General features: G+C 41.0%; 1 long non-coding RNA gene across 1 annotated transcript in view; it reads left to right on the top strand.

Moving 5' to 3' along the window:
* Positions 1-6,192: 6,192 nt before the first annotated feature.
* Positions 6,193-13,673, top strand: part of LOC112446621 (uncharacterized) — a 279,576-nt gene continuing 272,095 nt past the window's right edge. The window contains exon 1 of the long non-coding RNA XR_003034624.2: positions 6,193-6,369. This is a non-coding gene — a long non-coding RNA (uncharacterized lncRNA). The remainder of the gene's footprint in view (positions 6,370-13,673) is intronic.

Genomic DNA, 13,673 nt, shown 5'->3' on the forward strand with positions numbered 1-13,673 from the left:
TTCCCCTAAATTTTATTTTTCTCTGTCCCCATTACTCTGCGCTCAGTCCAGACAGTATACCATCTCTCATGTATACTACATATACATGTAGTATATGTGTACACTCACGTATACTACATATACATGTAGTATATGTGTACATAGCCTCTGTGTACACTAATGGGCTTCCCAGGCGGCAGTAGTGGTAAAGAACACACTTGCCAATGCAGGAGTAATAGGAGACACAGGTTTGATCCCTGGTTGGGAAGAACCCCTGGAGTAGAAAATGGCAACACACTTCAGAATTCTTGCCTGGAAAATTCCATGGACAGAGGAGACTGGTGGTCTATAGTCCATGGGGCTGCAAAGAGTCAGACACAACTGAGTGACTGAATACACATACACAAATAGCCTCTGTGATGGTTAATTTTATGTGTTAACTTGGCTGGGCCACAGGTACCCAAATATTTGGCCACACATTGGTTTGAATGTTTCTGGGAGGGTGCTTTTTTAAAAAAAAAGTTATTTCATTTATTTTAATTGGAGGATAATTACTTTACAGTATTTCAATGGTTTTTGCTATACATTGACATGAATCAGCCACAGGTATACATGTGTTCCCCCCAACCCTGAACCTCCCTCCCACCTCCCTCCCCACCTAAAATTAACATTTAAATGAGCAGATTTTGAGTAAAGCAGATTGCTCTTTATAATTTGGTGGGCCTTGTCCAATCAGTTGAAGGCCTGAAGAGAACAAAGAGACTCACTTCCCCTGAACAAGAGAGAATTCTCAGCACTCTGCCTTTGGACTTCCACTGCAATACTGGATGACTCTTCTGAGTGGTAGAGCACACAGCTTTCAGCTAGAACTGTGGCATCAGCTCTCTCAGGTCTCAGCCTACCAGCCCACCAGCCCAACTGGCAGGTTTTAGATTTGCCATCTTCTATGAGCCAATTCCTTAAAAGAAACTTCTTTCTATATATACATATACACCTCCTTTTGGTTCTGTTTCTTTGAAGAACCCTAAAACAGCTTCCTTACTTTAATTTCACTCTTACTCTGTTTTTTGGCTGCACTTGTGGCATGTGGGATCTTAGTTCCCTGACCAGGGATCATGACCAGGAATCTGTTTATGCACCCCCTGCAGTGGTAGCACAGAATCTTTTATTTTTTTTTAATAATTAATTAGTTTATTTTAATTGGAGGCTAACTACTTTATAATATTGTGGTGGTTTTTGCCATACATTGACATCAATCAGCCACAGGTGTACATGTTTCCCCCCATCCTAAACCCCTCTCCAACCTCCCTCCTCACCCCATCCCTCTGGGTTGTCCTAGGGCACCGGCTTTGAGTGCCCTGCTTCATGCATCAAACTAGCACTGGTCATCTATTTTACATATGGTAATATACATGTTTCAATGCTATTCTCTCAAATCAGCCCACCCTAGCCTTCTCCCACAGAGTTCAAAAGGTCTATTCTTAAACTTCTGGGTAGCATGGAATCTTAACCACTGGACTGCCTGGGAAGTTCTTCAGTCTCACTCCTATCCACTCTTCAAATTACAATATGAAACTGTCTTCTAAAACTGAAATAGGAAAGTTTCTCTTACTGGTTTAAAAGCTTTTCAGTGTCTTCTGCATAGTTGTTTGAGATTCCAAGCTACCTTTCCACTTTATCCCCAGGCCCCCAATGGTGAAAACTTCCTGAACACACTATTTTCCTGAACACACTGGTCTTTCCTCCTCTGTCCACTCCTTCTTTGGGGACTGTCCTTCTCCTTCTTTTCCATTTGGAAAACTGGTCTTTTAAGTCCCTGCCAATATGTCACTCCTATGAAGTGTTAATAATGCTTTTCCTCTCTTTCCCAACCAAGTGAAGGCTTTCTTCTCCTAGCTTCTCAAAACCTCTCCCATAGTCATATATGGAAAGAAACTCAACCCAAATTGATCATACTACATGGAGATTATTTGGTTTTGTTTCTACTTCTCATCAGACTTCAAGACTCTCTAAAGGGACCTAGTACGTAGGAGATATGTCATTAATATTTAATTACTATATCTGGGGCTGTATTCAAAATTTTTTCATCATTTCTTATTGCAGCTGGAAAAGAACAGGAAAAAAATGAACCAAACTCACTGCAGTTGAACTTAAATTTTAGTTCTGTATGTCATAGCTGACACAGCAAAGAAGCCTATTTCTATATTCTCTGGTACAATTCTTCCCCCTCCTTGTCTGTGAGATCCTGCCGTCTTGTTTTTTGACTGCTGGTGTAATGTTCTAATTGTTTTTGTGTCTTCATAGTTTCTATTGTATGCATGCTTCAACCTTTTCTGGAGATCGACAGTCTATAAATAATAAATAGCCTAAACCAGCATATTGCTTATTTTCCCAAGAGGCTTTCCTTGTAAATGCACAGTTGCCTTTTCTTTTGTGAAGCTTAATAGATTGTTAAACAAATGAAGGATGAGAAAAACATCTAAAATGAAGGAGATATAAATAAATTACTACCTTCTTGTATTTTTCCTGAATCCTATCTCTTTCCATGACAGAGACAGATACTGAGGCAGATTCTAGAAGTGAGAAGAAGCACTATCAGGCAAGCTCTTTCTTGACATTATCCCTCACTTGGCCCCAGCTTTTCACAGTGAGAACCAAACTGATCTCCAACTTCTGAACTCTGAGTGAGTTGATGCCTTTTCCACTCCACCATCTCGGGCAATGGGTTTCTCCCTGCTGTTGTGATCATCACTCTGATGAGTGGCAGTGTGGGGTTAGGAACTTCCAGAACTCACCCTCTGGGCCTCTATCAGACTCTGGTTTCCAGTCTCCTTTGAGCTCCCAGGAAATTTACACTTTAGAAAATTCTTCTTACTGACCTCATGAAGTTCTTGTCTCTCTTGACTTCCCTGATATTTGTGCTTCTGTTCTGTCAGTTGATTTTTTTTTTTTCTTTCAAATTCAAGTTAAAGTTTCAGCCTTTTGTTCAGTTCTTTGGGCAACAGCTGTGCAAACGAGCCCTTTTCTTTGTTGCTAGTGGCTGAGCCTGGAAAAGAGGGAGAGAAGCTGTCAACTACTTTATTAAGGCAGATCCCTGTTTGTTTATTTTAGAAACCACTCTGTCTCTCTTAATGCTTGATTTTTTTCTTTCTTTTAAAGTTCTTCTTGGGTTATTGGATTCAGTGAGCTTTCAAATTCTTCTTTAATCCCACCATCTTTTTTTCTAATCTCTTCGAAAAGTTTGTTATAAGTGATAGGTCACCTGAGAAACCAGGAATGAATATAAACCTATGGCCTGCACCTCTACAGAATAATTCTTTTGTATAAGGATTCTAAGACCCTTTTCTTTGCTAATAGGTATGCAGGATAAAGCTCTTCTCTTAAGAACCCGACTGAAGGGAAGCAATACAAAGCATCTAGAGCAGCAGAACTGCAGCAACAAAAGAAATTTCTTTTTATAGTTTCCAAAAAAATGAAGTAGAAACTTCCAGAAGAATATCAGAGCCTGTTATTTTACATATGCTGTGGTTAGAGTTGAGAGCAGCCAGTTTCTCTCCCTAAAATGGGTTGCTGTTATTTGTTGTTGTTTGGTTGCTTTGCCAGGCTCCTCTGTCCATGGGATTTCCCAGGGAAGAATACTGCAGTAGGTTGCCATTTCCTTCTCCACAGGATTTTCTTGACCCAGAGATCAAGTCCACATCTCTTGCATTGGCAGGTAGATTCTTTATCCCTGAGCCACCAGGGAAGCCCAGTATGGATTGTACAATATCTCTATTCAGGATCACCCTAAGAAACAATGAAAAGTGGCCTTGTGGCCAGGGAGAATAATAATCCAAGGAAACTTGATATTTACTCTGTTTTTTGATTAATTATTACTCTAAAATAAAACATGCAGTGATGGTTTCCATCTAAGTTTTGTTTTCCTCACCACCCTGCCTTGAACATTTCCCTGTCTGGTGCTGCTGGTATCATTTTATGGGCGGCTTCTCTCAGTATCAGTTTTTCCTGTGAGCTGAAATTTAAGTCTTTATTTACAGAGAAGAAAGCAATCAACTTAATGCAACACCCTGTAAATGGAAATTTTACTGGATGTAAGTGAAGTTGGTAAATAGTTTCATGCCCCTTTTATTGTTAGATACTTAAAAAAAATGTTTTGGTTCAGACTTTGGAAATCTTTTCTTTCTTCTACTCAAAGGGAGACTCAATAGGTGGAGAAACAAAAGCCTTGCAGGTGGCTCCTCGAGAGCCAAGCCAAATGGAGATCAACAGGCAGAAATCAGACAAAAGCAGTGGAGATAACAGTGATCTGAGAGCAAGGGGGTGTCCTGGAAGGTCAGGTGAAAAGAGGCAGGTGTTTCCTAGTCAGGTATTTGGTTCCCTTCTATCTTATTCTTCTAAAAAAAAAAAAAAGAGGAGAGAGACTGCAACATGTATATGTAAGATGAAAAGTTCATGCATATTACAAAAATTCGTTACTTTCCCTCAGAATCAGAACAATGTCACCATGTAGAATAAATTTTTCCTTTCACTCTTGTAAAAGAAAATAATTATTACCATCAAATGCGTATGTACTGCATGCCTGGTGCAATGCTGGGCATAGTGTGTGCATTGTCTGATTTAATCACCATCATTAATATTAGTCCAATTTTCTTTTTATTTTTTCCAATCTAGTACTTTGATTTTTGTGTACTTTGATTTTTGTCCATGCTAAGTTGCGTCCAACTGTTTGCATTCTGTGGACTGTAGCCCACCAGGCTTCTCTATCCATGGGATTCTCCAGGCAAGAATATTGGAGTGGGTTGCCATGCCCTCCTCCAGATACCTCGAATGCAGCTCTGTGTTGCCATTATTACACATGCTTCCTCTTTCCCAGACACTAAAGTCAGGTACATGGTAAATGCCTTGTACACAAAATAAAAAGTTCTGAACTAAAGAGACCTCATCAGTGTTATGGGCTTCCCTGGTGGCTCAGTGGTAAAGAATCTGCCTAACAATGCAAGAGACTCAGGTTCAATCCCTGAGTTGGGAAGATTCCCTGAAGTAGGATATGGCAACCCACTGAAGTATATTTGCCTGAAAAATCCCATGGACAGAGAAGTGTGACAGGCTACAGTTCATGGGATCACAAAAGAGTTGGACAGGACTTAGCAACTCAACAACAACATCAGTGTTATATATAATCTGCAGGCCTGAGAGAATAATTTTCACCAGGTAAAGGAGATAAAGCAACACTGGACTTAACTGAAGATGACCATGTTCCTGCACTTATTTGGAGATGACCCTATTCTTCATAGCAGAGGATCTCATGCCCTGTGTGTACATTGAAAATAGAGTAAAGACACGTTGTGCGTCGTGGATCCTGCTTAAACTGCTGGACGTTATTGACCTGATGCATAGGGTACCAAAGCAACGGTCCCAGCAACGGTCCCAGCAGGGACCGGATCTCCTGGATTGGCAGCAGGGACGGATCTCCTGGAAGACAATTTTTTCAGGGACCTGAGGTGAAGGAAATGGTTTACAAGATGACTCAAGTGCATTTCATTTATTGTGCACTTTACTTTATTTCTTCTCTAATGCTGCCCCTGATCTGGTAGGAGGTACTGAGATGCAGCTCCGAGAGTGGGGATCCCTGCAGTAGAGAATTCCTAGCATACATTTTACATCAGAGATTCAACTCAAGTGATCATGGATCTTGGCCTTCTGACCATCACCGCATGTTTTAGTGGCATTGAGACCTGTGGCCTGACTTTGATTCAGCAGCAGCGTTCCTTGACAATTGTGTAATAGTCATCCAATTTATCCCACAGGGTTTCATGATCAGGTCTCCGAATGTTAAAGCTTTCAAGAGGTTCATAGAATGCATCATGTGAGCTGACCACTTCAAATTGTTGACTCTAATCATGTGTCGCAGGCTAAACTAGAGAAATTTTCAAAACTGAACGTTTGGTTAAGGCTCTTCACCCCAAGACTTTCCAACTCACTTCAGCTAGGAGCCTCGCCTTGGCGCTATCAATTCCATCAGGCAAGCTCCAACCCTGGCCTTCCCTGGTGGCTCTAGTTTTAAAGAATCTGTGGACGCTAGAGATGCGGGTTCTCTCCCTGGGTCAGGAAGATCCCCTAGAGGAGGAGATGGCAACCCACTCTAGTATTCTTAGCTGGAGAATCCCATGGACAAAGGAGACTGACGGGCTACAGTCCTCTGACCACAGAGTCTGCGGGCCAGAGCGCACACGCACACACAAGCTCCGCCCCGGCCAGCCCACCTCTGCCAGCCCCGCCCTCTGCAGACCCCACCCCCAAGCGGCAGTGCTGAGAGACGCCCCTACCGGAAATTATCGTGAGGGCTAGCTGCGGCCTGCTGAGCATCCGGGAAGACAGTGACTCTGAGAGGTAAGAAAACTTGTCCAATGGTTGCAGCTGATTAGAAGTGTTCACATCCCACTGACGTATTTGTAGGGACTCAGTAATTTAAAAATCAATTTTGTATCCACTTTTTTTTTGGAGAATCAGTTGTTTAAAAGAGCAGGTATTTTAAACCAAGGAATATATGCAAGCTTTGTTACAGGTCAACCATCCTTTCAATTCAGTAATTGTTCGTTGAGTATCTACTACGTCATGTTCTCTTAGACAACTGCCGGAGAGAATACTGTTTAACAGTAGCCGAACAATTGTACAGTTTTGTCACATAGACTTACAAAATTATTATTTTTTGAACAACACATACAGAGGAACTTCCAACTGTCCTCGACTCAGTTGCATGTCTTATTACATACCGAATCCACAGTATTTAAGAAAGGACCTGGAACATCTGAGAAAAACGTTGGAATATCTCTAACTCAGGTTATGTCATTTCCACAAGATTCCTTCTTGTGGACTTTAGCATTATCCCCTCAAAGTAAGAACATGGGAAATCGGTTTGTTTTAAATAGTAAAAGCATGTATCAGTATAATAATTACCTTGTACGAACTGCTTTTGTTAATCTTCTTTGTAAAGGATTTTCAAAAGCAGAAGAGTACTTATTTATCAGCAAATTTAGTCTAATGACAGGTACATTTCTGTTTTGCTTTGTAATGATAGGTAAGGTTTAAGCTTAAACGAAAAAGAAAAAAGTTGCAGTGAATTCTTTAGGGCTTAGTGCTCTTCTTCTCCTTTGTTGGTACTACTATACAAAAAAGATGACCTTTTCTCTTTTCTTGCATCAGCGAGAAACACCAAGGCTTCTGGAAGTGAGATTGTTTTTAATATGTAAAAAATTGTTGAATTACTTCAAAGTTAAAGGCCTGGAGCAGAGAGAAGTTCTTAATTGATAATGTCCCCAGTGGGGAGCTTATGCATTTAAGTAGAACTTTTCAGAAGCCACTAGGGAAGAGGTGATTTGGGAGAGGAAAGAATGCTTTTGAAACTCTGAGTACTTAGGTGAAAAATGATAACATAAATTTGGCTGTATGTCTCATGTCTCTTCTTGGACCTTTTTAAAAAGGGAAAGAATGGACAGTAAAGATTTGGAATAATTTCACAATGTATTAAGATTGCACACAAAATACAGAGGAGATGCAGGAAATTAAAACCATAAAGGCTCATTTTTCGCTAGGATAGGTAACTTCTCCAAAATGTATTTGAAAATCATTAAGAACTCAACGGAGACAGTGAATTCAATGATCCAGTGAATCAAAGAGCCTGCAGTGATTATTCTTAACCAATTCTTTATTTAGATTAAGTTGAACAAACAACCTTCCTAGGCAGTTTTGATGTTGGACTATTCTTTCACTAGAGGAACCTAGACTAATCAATAACTCTTATTTATGTTATTAAGCCTGTTTGAGAAATTTAAATAAGAAAGGAAAGACCTTTGGAATTTGAGGAGCTGTTCCAGTAACAGCAGGCATACATGTAATTGTTCAGTTAGCAAGGCATATCACGTGTCTACTCCCTTTGGGAACAACCTTTAACAGGTACCTTACTATGTCTGACATAGAGTAGTATATGGTTAATCGTGATTAGTTTGTTCTTTTAAACACTCTTGGTCAAACTTCGGTATCTTCCCATGTCTACATTTCCAATAAAGGAGTGTATTACTGACTTAAAGGCCATTTGAATCAAATGGTAGAACATTATGTCATTTTAAGCTGCTTTCAAAAAGCCCCACAATACCACAAAAACTCATATTGACATATATTATTTAGTCCAAAATAAGTGTGTCTTTTGTAATGTTCCATTGCTATGTGAATGGAAAGTTTTTTTGTTCATTTCAGGAACTGAAACAGAATTCTTTTCCTGTATGACATAGAAAAAGAAGAGTAAAATTGAGCATTTGATGCTTCTGGCGTTCATAGATTAATGAGAATATGAATACTGGCAAGGGAGCTCTGTGTTTAATATTAACTCTCATATTTGAAGATGATGCTTACAGGGTGCCTGTGATATCAAAAACACAAAAATTTCTTGTTTGCAGGGATTGTTTTTATTCATGAGAGTACTGGCAAAGTGGCTGTAAGTAGGAGACTTGAAAATAAAACATGGCAAACTAGAAGGAAGCTTATTTCTCTCTTTCTTGATAGTCTAAAAGTAGGTGAGCTGACCAGGGCAAGTCGACAGCTTTGTTCCATAAAACCATGCAGGCACCCAGGTTCCTCCCATCTCAGGTTATACCCTCCCTGAGGGTGACTCGTCACCACCAAATTGAAGCTCCAACCCCTAACAGGCCAAAGAGGAAGTACAGATTCCTCTTAAGATTATGACCGTGCCAAACTTTACCAGAGCCCTGGGATTCTGGAAACCAGTGATGGTTAAATAAATCCCTCCTTCTCTTTCTGTTCTGAGAAACAGCTTACTGCAAAGAACCCCCCTTACCCATGGTTTAGGTAAGGACTCAAGGAGGCCCCTCTTGTTTGTGTATTACAGGACCAGACACTGACTCTCCACATTCCCATTCTTTGCTTCCTAACTGATTCACTGAACTGTTTTGTCTCCACTGATCACTAGGAACAAAATATTTATTAACCAAGCTTTGGTTAAGATTTTCTCTTTCCCTTGTGCCCCTTGAAATTTGATCTGCCTTCAGTCTGAACTCGGGTACAGTCCCTCCTTAAATGTCTCCCAAAAAACAAGCTGGACTCAGAGTGAAACATTCTTTGATCTACTCTCTGACTTTGCCACCGTTCCATCCACTATCCTATGCCTGGTTCTTTTTAGCCTAGATTTCCTCCTCTTGGTGGAAGAAACCTGTTTTGCCTGACACGTGCAGTTCGTGCAGTCAGAATGTTCTCCCTGTTGTAGTAGTTCTCTTTCCTCCCATTGCGGTCATCCCTCCCCAGCACTTTCATAATAATCCTTTTGACTAAAATCCAGATTTGTTTTTAATTTGACAGATGTCAACTGAAAATTCAACCGAAAATTCCATTGTTTGGAAGCTAGCTGTCAAGGAGGCTGGAAAAGTATCTAGCCAAACAGCCAAACCTAGCTAAAACTAGGGGGAGTTTGAGTTTGAGAGTCAGTTGCTCAGTCGTGTCTGACTCTTTGCGACCCCATGGACTGTAGCCCGCCAGGCTTCTCTGTCCATGGGATTGTACTGGCACAAATTCTGGAGTGTGTAGCCATTCCCTTCTCCAGGGGATCTACCCAACCCAGAGATTAAACCTGGGTCTCCTGCATTGCAGGCAGATTCTTTACTGTCTGAGTCAACAAGGAAGTCCCTAAACTATGGGGTTCTGTTGCTAAAAGAAAGAAGTCCCTGAGCTATGGGGTTCTGTTCCTAAGAGAAAGAAGTGATGGATATTAGAGGACCATTGATGGCATCTGGCACACTCTTCATAAAGCCAGCCACCATGTGTAGTTCTGCAGCCTCTTCTCTTTGTCTGGTCCTTTTGCTCAAAATAGATCACCCAAGGCTTCCCTCGTGGCTCAGTGGTATATAATCTCTTTGACAATGTAGGAGACAGGGGTTCAGTCCCTGATCCAGGAAGATCCCACATGTGGCAAAGCAACTAAACTCATGTGCCTGAGCCATAACTATTGAGCCTGTCCTCTACAGCCCAGGAACCACAACTACTGAGCCCATGTGCCCTAGAGCCCGTGCTCCACAAGAGAAGCCGCAGCAGTGAGAAACCCACTACAACTACCTCACAACTATGTTGCAGAAACACTGCCACTACGTAGCAGCCCCCCATTCACCGCAAATAGAGAAAAGTCTGAACAGCAATGAAGACCCAGCACAGCCAAAATAAATAAGTAAATAAAAATTAAAAAAATATATATATCACCCAGAATTTAGAATATTTATATATATATATATTTAAATCTATATTTTAAAAATATTTAAAAAATAAATATATTTAAATATATTTTAAATTCCAGGGAGTCACCTTGGTCTCCCTGTCAAGGTTTCCCTGAACTACTCTGCCATATTTCTGAAAATGTGTCAGTATGGTTTTCCTTCCATGAAAATGCTTGCTTCTTGTCAAATTCACCTTAGGACTATAGCTTTGAGCTTAGGGCTCAGTGTTTAAAACTTAATCAAAGTCTTACCTGGTGGCTCAGTGATAAAAGAGTCCACCTGCCGGTGTAGGAGACACAGGTTCGATCCCTGATCCAGGAAGATCCCATATGCCATGGAGCAACTGACCTGTGCTCTAGAGCCAGGGAGCTGCACTGAAGGTGGTGTGCCCTACAGCTTGCGTTCCACCACAAGAGAAGCCACCAGAACGGGAGCCTGAGCACTGCAATGGAGAGTAGCCCCTACTCGCCGTAAGTAGATAAACGCCTTCACAGCACCGAAGACCCAGCACAGCCAAAAATAAAAAAATAAAATTATTAAGAAAAACTTAAACTTTTTGCAGAAAGAGTTGGGCTTTAACCAGGCCATTGTATACAGCTGTGTAGGTTGAACAACCCTATCAGGCAGCCAGAGGGATAGGTGTAATATCAAATCCTAGCACTGCAGGATTGTTAAGTAAAAGTGTTAGTTCCTGAGTTAAGTTAGTCCTTTAACTCCCTGGGATTTAAAAAATATTTAAATATATTAAAAGAAACATTCTCCAGGCAAGAATACTGAAGTGGGTAGCCATTCTCTTCTCTGGGGGATCTTTCCAACCCAGGGATTCTTTACTATCGGAGCCACCAGGGAAACCCTTATAGGAACGTTAAGCCTGGTGTATAACCTTCTGAAGATTTGATTCCTTATCAAAAATGGGAGACCTGCTTTGTAGCATTACTGCAAGAATTAGAGATAAGATTATGAAGTGTCTAGTTCAGTGCCTGGCCCTTGGCATGTGCTCGATAACTGGTGGATGCCATTTTAATTATTAGATAAAACTTTTTCTCTGGAATTCTGGAATTCTCCCATTCCATCTTCTCTTCAAATGCTTCATCATTCTGTGTTGCTGCCCTTAGTCTGGTTCCACACCCACATCTCATCTTTCCAGACAACACACTGTGCTTTCTTCAGTGTTTTTATTTTCTCTTCTCTGCTATCAAAATTGCCTAATCTGGGTTGAATTACTTTAAGGCTCAGTTTTCTGATTTTAGATATAAAAATTTTTTTAAAAAGATAATTCTGGGACTAAAACAGATAGGATGAATTGTCTCTTTGGTTGTTCCAAACTGCAACCTGCTGAGCTACGGGACAGTGAAATGACCCTGTGATATTTTCTCAAGTATCCTCCTATTAAGGGCTTTCCAGATGGCGCCAATGGTAAAGAATCCACCTACCAATGCAGGAGATGCAAGAGATGCGGGTTTGATCCCTGGGTTGGAAATATCCCTGTTTGGGAAAGATCCCTGGAGAAGGAAATTGCAACCCACTCTAGTGTTCTTGCCTGGAAAATTCCAAGGACAGAGGAGCCTGGTGGGCTACACTCCATTGTGTGGCAAAAAGTTGGGTGTGACTGAGTACGCACAGAGCACATCCTTCTGTTCACTGTTTTCTGGACATAGTAGGAGGAGTAGAATTGCCTTGCTCCCACTTGTTGAGAAAAATCTCATTCAGTTCAGTTTAGTTCAGTCTCTCAGTCATGTCCAACTCTTTGTGACCGCATGGACTGCAGCACACCAGGCCTCCCTGTCCATGGCCAACTCCCGGAGTTTATTCCAACTCATGTCCATTGAGTCGGTGATACCATCCAACCATCTCATCCTCTGTCGTCCCCTTCTCATCCTGCCTTCAATCTTTCCCAATGTCAGGGTCTTTTCAAATGAGTCAGCTCTTTGCATCAGGTGGCTAAAGTATTGGAGTTTCCAGCTTCAGCATCAGTCCTTCCAATGAATATTCAGGACTGATTTCCTTTAGGATGGACTAGGTGGATCTCCTTGCAGTCCAAGAGACTCAAGAGTCTTCTCCAGCACCACAGTTCAAAAGCATCACCACAGTTAAAAATCCCATTAGGATATTTAAATAGCCAGAACATGTTACATAACTTGTCGGCCTGCATTTTGATGGAATATACATCAAATGGTGATTGAAATTAGTTTCATAATCGAATCCCTGACAGGCAGAAGGATGAAGTCACTCACCTCTTTTATGGCGTCAAGATAGTATTTGTGGGTGAGCGTACACGGGTCTTATTTCAGGTGTATATGGTTTTGAACTCAGATCTGCAAGTCACTTGGGGTGCTTCCTTAGGTGTTCTTTTGATATAAATTATTAAATGCTTTACAGTCCTGGCAGTGGATTGCTTGTTTTGCTAAGAATAACTTTAATCTTTGAGTTCTCACCAAATTCAGGCTTAATTATTCTGCAACCAAATATTCCATACCATCTGTTGGTGTTGTTTACAAGGGAATGAAAGTAGGCATGTATAAATTTGAAGCAAATTAAGTCATGTAGAGAATCCTTAAAGCTTCCAGGTAAAGGAAAAAACAAATTTCATATAAGGGAGGCTCAGTAATTTTTCTTGCATTAGATGATATGAAAACAAGACTTCACGGATTACTAGCATCTGAGCTTGGTGCTGTAAAGTTTTCATGATGATGAAGCATTTTTACTCTTTCCTAGTTTTACTGCAGGATTTGGGGAGTACTGATGTAAATGGGAAAATGTGTTGAGTAGTCTTTTGACAAGATTGTTAGAGAATAACTGAATAATTATAAGAAAATATTTAATGTGAACATCTAAAATTATTATTCTGCAGCCCCTTCTTTTGGGAGCCTAAAGCCTGGCTGGTGATAGTTATAGGACTAAAACAAGAAGAAATTAAAGTCAGCCACAACACTTCCCTCCTCCACTCAATATCATGGTGAGATTTGATTTTACTGGCACCTTGGCGCCTTAGGCACCTAAGCCTAAGTCACCATGACCTCCTTCCTGGACTATTCCAACAGCTTCCTAACTTGTCCCCATCCACTTCTTTTGCGTTTTTCCAAATGATCACATGATAACCAGAGTAATTTCCTAAAAGCAGAAATCAGATCATGCCACTCTCCTCCTTAAAACTTCTCAGTGGTTGTTCACTTGCCAACTCTTGGCAACCCCATGAACTGTAGCTCGCCAGGCTCCTCTCTCTGTAGGATTTCCCAGGTAAGAATACTGGAGTGGATTGCCATTTTCTTCTCCAGGGCATCTTCCCAACCCAGAGATTGAGCCTGTGTCTCCTGCATTGGCAGGCGGATTTCTTACAGCTTAGCCACCCAGAAAGCCCTGTGGTTCAGTGGTTAAAAATCTGTCTTGCAATGGAGGGGATGTTATTTTGATCCCTGGTCA

Source organism: Bos taurus, chromosome 5 (genome assembly GCF_002263795.3).
Source record: "Bos taurus isolate L1 Dominette 01449 registration number 42190680 breed Hereford chromosome 5, ARS-UCD2.0, whole genome shotgun sequence".
Lineage (NCBI taxonomy): Eukaryota > Metazoa > Chordata > Mammalia > Artiodactyla > Bovidae > Bos > Bos taurus.